Raw genomic sequence first — 9,192 nt, forward strand, 5'->3', positions numbered from 1 at the left:
GATGACGTTGAGGGCGGTGTTTCTTGGAGATTTTTAGAGTCGCCATGGTTTGTATTGGAATTTTTTCTTCCCTGGAATTTTGTCGTTTCTTTTTTATTTTGAACACCAGAGGCTCTCCTGGGGCGGATCTTCTGAAGATGGAGTCAACTGATTCTTGTTGGATTTATCTGGAGAAATACAAGCATACCCTTTTCCCTGTAAGATTAATTTCCCAGATTTCCATTGTTTAGTTAGCCTATCTTGATACCAAATGGGCAGAGAAAGAGAAGTGTCTTTCAATTCCTAGAAATGTTTTTCTGCTTATGTCAAGATAACTGTTTGTGGTAAGTTTTAAAAAATTTAAAATAAATAAAGCTGTATTAACAACAGTTATAGGATTAAAGAATATCTTGCTACATAAAACTCAACAATATTACGTCATAAGGAAGGATGCCATTCTTCTTTTTTTTTAAAATCAGTGGTTGGTTCTTCAGCAGATGGTTGGGATTCTGGTGTGCTTATGAGAGGAGGTGAGCTGAATGTCCTTCTACTGCACCATTTTGTCTCTTTCTTCAAAACTTAGCTCTTTTAATAGAGAAGAATAATTTTAAGTAATCAAAGACTGCAAGTAATCAATTCTTCCTTCCTCCGCTCTACTTTAGTCGTGTCTGTTGGGCTGACGCCTTCTGAGAAGTGAACCCAGTTTCCAGGTGGTGGTAGTGCTTTACCCTTGATGGTTCCTCTTCAGAGAGAACGGCATTACTCTTTTACTAATGGATAAAATAAGGGCAGAGAGTTAAATCAGACTCCTTTTGTTACCTTAGTCTTTCTAACTTTAAAACTTGTACTCTTTAATCATAATGCAATATTTTTTAGCTATACTTCCAAAGTTTCTTAGAAAAATGCAGTGAAAAACATTGTATTAAGAGCCAAGAGACACTGTATTTTCATACACACTTACACAAAATTTATTCTCTGAATCTGGGAAAGTAGTTTCAACTTTCTGGCTCTCAGTTTTCTCAACTTTAAAAATGAAGGGTTAATCTTGACTTTTAAAATCTTTACTTGAGTAATAATTTTAGGACTATCTAAAAATACAGAGAGAAATATAATTTGGAATTTCAAGGTAGGAGGGGATTTCTGCGTAGTTCTTGGAGCTCAATCTGTAATAGTGGAGCTAGTAGTGGCAGTGCCAAGTGAGAATGAATTAAGTCGGCTGTTTCAGATCTCTCATTTTCTATCTTTAATGTTAATCACCAGATGTAGCTTTCCAAACACCGATTTCTGAATACACAGGTTATGTGACTCATGGAGTAGCTCCAATAAGACTTGAGAGGGTCAAGGATGAAACGACAATAAATGGAAACCAGACATTGGGTTTTAATGTGGGAGCTGCGTGTGGATATATGTGCAGGAAATCTGCTGCTCCAAGTATGCTACAGGGTTATTATATACTTGATGCCTCGTTAAATGGTGAACATCAAGAGTTACTATCCAATTAAACTCACCTATGTAACATCATTTATGATTGTTTCATTATTTTGTGCCAATCATCTTCATAGACAATGCTTTGCCCATCAGCCCATTTATATTATTTTATGTTCCAAACGCTCCAATTTTCTGAAAGGAGGAACATATTGCCATATGAAAAGATAATGGATCTGTACATCTGCTGAGTATTCTTATTCTCACAGAACAACTTCGTATGTACAACAAAAATAATTCAACATGAGTTCTATGATTTTTTTCTGTAGCTCCCCTTAGCTGCTATCTTTCTTTAAAACTATATTATATAAATATCTAGGATTGAACAAAGCAATTTTTAACAGACATTTACTGCAATTTCATAAACCTTTGTAAAACACCTAAAATTTGCCTGGATTGGTGGTAGGTTTTGGAGGGGATAATAGTGTATTGCATAAATGGGCTCTGCTAGAAATATAGGTACATGTTAAAATAGTGAGTCTGCATATATAAACATTTTTTCCTAAAAGTTTTTTAATGATACTATATACACCATAGTCTCTTTTTTCCTTATGTATTAATTTTCTGGATAGATGGATTAAATAAATTTAATAAGTTTCTTTGCTGTAAGAATTTTTCCTTTAAAGTTATGAGAAGCCTAGACAGCATACTAAAAAGCAGAGACATTACTTTACCAACAAAGGTCAGTCTAGTCAAAGCTATGGTTTTTCCAGTAGTCATGTATGGATGTGAGAGTTGGACGATAAAGAAAGTTGAGTGCCAAAGAATTGATGCTTTTGAATTGTGGTGTTGGAGAAGACTCTTGAAAGTTCCTTGGACTGCAAGAAGATCCAACCAGTCAATCCTAAAGGAAATCAGTCCTGAATACGCATCGGAAGGACTGATGTTGAAGCTGTAACTCCAATACTTTGGCCACCTGATGCAAAGAACTGACTCACTTTCCAAGACCCCGATGCTGGGAAAGATTGAAGGCAGGAGAAGAAGGGGATGACAGAAGATGAGATGGTTGGATGGCATCACCAACTCAATGGACATGAGTTTGAGCAAGCACCAGGAGTTGGTGTTGGACAGGGAGGCCTGGCATGCTGCAGTCCATGGGGTTGCCAAGAGTTGGACATGACTGAGCAACTGAACTAAACTACATTATTAATCTTTAAGAAGACTTTTAATATGTACTATTTGCCAAACTTGTTTACCCTTTGAACTTTTTTTCTTTTATACTAAACATAAGTCATTGAATATTCTATGAACTGGATTTTGTATAATGGTATATAAACAAATTTATTTTCACTATCCATATTCAAAGTCTAAATTACTGTAAAGAAGGATTATTCAAGAAGATTCATAGGGAAAATGAAATTAGCCAAGATTGGATTTTCAGGTTGTTCGAGATTTATATTCATTCTTTTTACAGACAACTTTTATATACAAGAAAGGAAAAGGTGGTAATTATGTGACTCCTTATTCTTTTCCCTTTTATTCTTCCTTTCTCCTCTGCTAACTGGTCCGAGTGTTGATATTTACAGGACTCTGATCCAACTCTAGGAAGGCAATTGTCAAAGGAATTAATCCAAAAAAGCAAGCAAGCAATTTGTACAAAAATATTTATAACAGTACTATCTTAAGCAGTGAAAAAATTTAAGGCCATAAATTTGGAGACAGTTAAGAAATCTACAATGGAATACCACAGTCAGTTCAATTCAGTTCAGTCACTCAGTCGTGTCTGACTCTTTGCGACCCCATGAATCGCAGCACACTAGGCCTCCCTGTCCATCACCAACTCCTGGAGTTCACCCAAACTCATGTGCATCGAGCCGGTGATGCCATCCAGCCATCTCATCCTCTGTCATCCCCTTCTCCTCCTGCCCCCAATCCCTCCCTGCACCAGGGTCTTTTCCAATGAGTTAACTCTTCGCATGAGGTGGCCAAAGTATTGGAGTTTCAGCCTCAGCATCAGTCCTTCCAATGAACACCCAGGGCTGGTCTCCTTTAGGATGGACTGGTTGGATCTCCTACCACAAGGGCGCTGCAAAAGATAGACATGTGACAAATGTGCTATCAGGTTTTGTATGTTAAAAAATATCAGTCAAAAGTATGAATCCAAGATCATAGAAAGAAAGAAAGTGTGTGAGTCGCTCAGTCATGTCTGACTCTTTGCTACCCCATGTGCTGTAGCCCACCAGGCTTCTCTGTTCATGGAATTCTCCAGGCAAGAATACTGGAGTGGGTTACCATTCCTTTCTCCAGGGGCTCTTCTTGACCCAGGGATCGAACCTGGGGCTCCTGCATTGCAAGTGGATTCTTTACCATCTGGAGCCTGCCGATTACAATCTAAATTAGAGAGCTCGAAGTGTTATGTGGAAAATATAGTGGTGTATTTAATCATTTTTTGCATTAGGTTTTTGTTGTTTGGAATAATAATCATAAAAGGAAAAAATGTCATCTAGTTTACCTCTCTGTCCAAGTTGGGTTTGGAAAGCAAATGTGGACATGGGCTTTGGAATGAGAGATATGAAAGGAAGCAGAAGAAGCAAGGCTGAGCATCAGGAGAAATTGAACCAATGCAGAGCAATGTATCTTGGACCAATCCAACAAGAGTTATGCAGGAATACTGCCCTTCAGAACTGTTTGCCTTAGATTGAAATGTTGAGGGCCCTTCAACTCCTGTTCTGCTCATCTAGCAGATATGGGCAGCCCTGAGAGGGGTGTGATATCAGGGAAGGTGTTCTTTATACCTAAGGAGGACCCTGAAGGAAGTGAAAGGTGGGAGCAATAATGACTACATTCCCCAGAACCAAGTAGCAAGTGTTCTTGAAAGGATTCTGGCAGAGCATCTCTGAATTTACCAAATATCCCTATTACCAAATTCTGTCAAATTACACCCAAATAACCTGAGACAGAAGCCATTACCAAAAGATTTTTTTTTTTCTTCTAGTTTTTGGAGGCTTTCCTTAGTGGCAATTCGATAATGATTCCCCTTGCAGTAGTTTTAGTTCAAATTCTCAAATTGTTCTATGGTGTTCCAGACTGGAGCTACTACAGATTATACAGCAGGGTCCAAATGCCAGGCAGAGATGAAGATGAAGCTAGTATTTAACAACAACGGTCAGAAAATGTTTGGCTCTGTTGAGACGGTAACATTCACAGTCACATTTTTGACACTTTGCTGAGGAATAACTGTGATTAGTTTGGGTGGAGCAGAGATGATCCTCACTCATTTTTTCTACCATTTTTCTCTCAGTTGTTCCCTGGGCAGCTACCTCCTTCACAGAACCCAGAGAATTTCCTTTATTCTATTTGTTGCTTACTAATTAATGCAAAAATCCATGATCAGAAAAATACCAACATTTTTAAGAAGGATGAGTGACAGAGCCACGCTGAACCACGTTAGAACCAGAGATAAGAGAGAAAAATCTACAACATTGGCCTTATTTTTATTTAAAATTTTGACACTTTGTTCACCGTGGAGTTTTTGCACAAATTTTAAATTTTAAAAACACTGCATTAGAATGTGATTTCTCTGAATTACTGAGGTCCTGGCACTCCTAAATTTTGCACTTTGTACTTACTTCACCCTAGTCCCAGTCCTGGTAATTTAAAAACCCTCTTTGTACAAAGTTTCTGATTGTTCCTGGTTGGCGTTGGGAAGGCATTGGTCTAGTAAAGGATGAATTCTCCATTACTAGAAGTGAAACATAATACTCAGAGGCAGTAGTTTTGTATAATAAGTGAAAGCTTTCAAATAGCCTGTAGAGTTTCTCTTATACATCAAGCAGAAAGCTCTCAGTTTCTAGAATATCAGACATACTTTTTGTAACTCAGGGGGCTCATGGCCCTGCCATATTTAAATCATTCTCACTCATTAGCCTGATGGTGAAACTCTGTGCTATTTATCTTGGCCTTCTCCCATTTTCTAGTACCCTCAACTCCCAAGAAGGTATTAAATTTTCATTTTGGAACTGAAAAAAAAAGTGGCATTCTGAAGTAAGAAATAGATAAACCAATAGGTATTTGGGATATTTCCTTTTACTTTAGCATTTGTTGTTATGTGAAGAGTATAATCTTGACCATACAAATAATGTCACCAATCTCTATAAATTTTATAACAAAATTGTACTTAATAGAATACTTGATAACCTAAACAGTATCTAAAAATGACCAGCTATTATGTTTAGTACTGGGACATCTTTAGTACATTAGGACATCTCTATTGAATACTAAAAGATATATTTGAATTATATTATGAAATTTGGGATAGAAAGACAGGAACCCATATGTAATACAGACAGCAGTAAGTATTTACTTCTTTTCCAGTTGCATTTTTTTAATGCTAACCTGATATTAAAGCATATAATGGAAATGCGCACCAGAGGATGGGAAGGCCTCTCCTTTCTATTTGAGTCCTGAATGTAACTGGGCTATCTTGAGACTTCTCTCTTTTGTCCTGTCACATCCAAAATAAACTAATGTGCCACACCAAATAAAACAGAAAAACGTCTTGAAAAGCAATGGAAAACTTTATTACATTTTATTGAGGTTTCCCTGGAGAGTAACCTCATCATGCAAAATTCTGGGCAGGATAAATCACAGCTAGAATCAAGATTTCTTAGAGAAATATCAAATATGCAGATGATACTACCCTAATGGCAGAAAGCAAAGGGGAACTAAAGAGCCTCTTGATGAAGGTAAAATGGGAGAGTGAAAAAGCTGGCTTAAAACTCAACTTTCAAAAAACTAAGATCATGGCAGCCAGTCCCCATCACTTTATGGCAAATAGATGGGGAAAACGTGAAAACAGTGGCAGATTTTATTTTCTTGGGCTCCAAAATTATTGTGAATGGTGAATGCAGCCATGAAATTAAAAGACGCTTGCTCCTTGGAAGAAAAGCTATGACAAACCTAGACAGCATATTCAAAAGCAGAGACGTCGCTTTGCTGACAAAGATCTGTACAGTAAAAGCTATACAATCATGTACAGATGTGAGAGTTGGACCATAAAGAAGGCTGAGCACTGAACAATTGGTACTTTCAAATTGTGGTGCTAGAGAAAGACTCTTGAGAGTCCCTTGGACTGCAAGGAGATCAAACCAGTCAGCCTTAAAGGACATCAACCTTGAATATACATTGGAAGGACTGATGCTAAAGCTGAAGCTCCAATACCTCGATGAATTGAATGCAAAGAGCTGACTCATTGGAAAAGACCCTGCTGCTGGGAAAGATTGAGGGTAGAAGGAAAAGGAGGTGACAGAGGATGAGATTGATTGGATGGCCTCACCAACTCAATGGACATGAATTTGAGCAAACTCCGGGAGACAGTGAAGGACAGGGAAGCCTGGTGTGTTGCAGTCCATGGGGTTGCAAAGAGTCAGACATGACTCAGTAATCAAAGAACATCGAGGTTACTCTGGGGAGTATTAAACAAACATCACACAGGAAAACATATTAAAATTTCCTTTATACATATTTAGTTCAGCCCAGTCGCTCAGTCACGTATATTGGGTTGACCAAAACATTTGTTTGGGTTTTTTGTAAGATGTTATGAACAAACTTTTTGGCCAACCCAATATTTCCCTTAAATCCCTGCCTTTCTTGTAATCACACGTTTTTGTTTCCCCAGCTCCCAACCAGAGCTCTCTGCTTCTGAGTTAGATTCTCCCTGGCTCTTCTATGTCAATCCCAAATTCTCTGTTCCCCCCACTTTTTTGTTCCCTATTTTAATACTTTAAGGGCCTTTTGTTTGTTCCTTCTTTGCTCCCTACATTTTATTCTGTTGCACAGCAAAATGACTCTCTTTATCTGACTTTTTTTCGTTCTTTATCCGTACTTATAACCTCCAGCACCACTACCATCTACATCAGCATAGTGAAGAAGTATAGTTGAGCAACTAAAAGTCTTTCTTTCACAAGCAGGAGAAGAGGAAAGATGGTGAACATTTGACTTTTAATGTTTTGACTTCTTTTATTACATCATTTTTTTCTGGTGATTGCTATCTTGTTTCATAGAGTTTAGGTCGGGAGCAAGTATCTAGATTCTACTGAGATCTACAGAGCTGATTGAACATTTATAATTGATATATATTTACACTCAAACAGTATACAATATTTTTATGCCAAATTTATAATGTATTATTTGATATGTAGACTTAGAGTAGATCCTATGTTTTTAGCATCCTTTTCATAGTTACTATGGTTATAGCATTTTTGGTCAGTTGTGTCCAAATCTTTGTCACCCCCGGGACTGTAGCCTGCCAGGCTCCTCCATCCATGGGATTTTCCAGGCAAGAATACTGAAATAGGTTGCCATTTCCTTCTCTAGGGGATCTTCCCAACCCAGGGATCGAACCCAGTTTCCAACATTGCAGGCAGATTATTTACCATCTGAGCCACCTGGGAAACCCCATAGTCACTGGATATGGTTAAATCTGACACCAAAGAAGCTACATGTGTTAATTTTTTTGTTGTAGTTGTGAGATTTTACACAACTGATGTTCATGTCAAGCTTCTGCCTTCCCCAAGTCAGTGCTTCACATATTTCTAAGCTGTCCTTGGGGGCTATGGTCAGGCAAGCTGTTGGAAGACTATGAATGTATATGATACTCATCAAGCTCTTCTGTCCGAACAGGACCAGTGCCCAGTGAAATGTGTTTAAAACCATTTTTACTCAACCCATTACTCTAGACATCATCACAATATCAGGGGAAGGCAAATAACATTCCTATTTATTATGTGATAGTTTTAGGAGTAACCAATAATTTGGCCACCTGATGCAAAGGGCTGAATCATTAGAGAAGACCCTGATGCTGGGAAAGGTTGAGGGCAGGAGGAGAAGGGGACAACACAGGATGAGATGGTTGGATGACATCCCTGACTCAATGGACATGAGTTTGAGTAAGCTCCGAGAGATGGTAAAGGACAGGGAAGCCTGGTGTGCTGCAGTTCATGGGGTCACAAAGAGTTGGACATGACTGAGCAACTGAATAACAACAACAATAGTGAGAGGCTTTGAATTGGCTTTTGTTATTTGGACAAAGGAGCCTGACGGGCTACAGTCCATGGGGTCGCAAAGAGTTGGACATGACTGAGCGACTAAGCACAGCACACAGCATTTGCTTTTAATTTTTATTGTCAATTTTTGTATTAGTCATGGTACAATCAGGGGGTGGGAACCACGACAGCAGTTTGTCCAGGTAAATATAAGTATAAATGATTATCAATTAGATATAGGATGGCTAACTACTATAAGAGATAATAGAGAACTCAAAGTTATTCTGAGTAGCAGCTATAGAAAGAAGGACTCTTGGGACTTAGCAAAATACAAGGAAAAAAGGGAGTTCTGGAAGAAAGGATCTCTTAACAGGTGAGAGTCAGATCCCTGATGGTTGTGGCTTCTGCACAAACATGCTACCTGATGCTGGGCTGAAGGGGAACGTAGATGGAGGTCATCAACTGCTGCAAAACTATAAGAATTTCCACTACTGGGAGAACTTCTAGGACACTGTCCCATATCACCCTTCTCCAACACACACACACTGACTTTCTCACCATAGCATAAGAAACAGCCCTGGAAGAAGAAAACCTCTCTCCTTCCTTCAGCCTTGCAGTCTCTCCCAGCTTCTTGCATTGGCAGGACCTAACACCAAGCTAGCTTGCAAATAAGAAATGTGGTCTGCAAAGCCCAGTTCTGGTATCACAAAGCAGGGCCAAAAGAATGTGTGAGATAAAAGGTAAT

Source organism: Bison bison, unplaced genomic scaffold, assembly GCF_000754665.1.
Source record: "Bison bison bison isolate TAMUID 2011002044 unplaced genomic scaffold, Bison_UMD1.0 scf7180017863946, whole genome shotgun sequence".
NCBI lineage: Eukaryota > Metazoa > Chordata > Mammalia > Artiodactyla > Bovidae > Bison > Bison bison.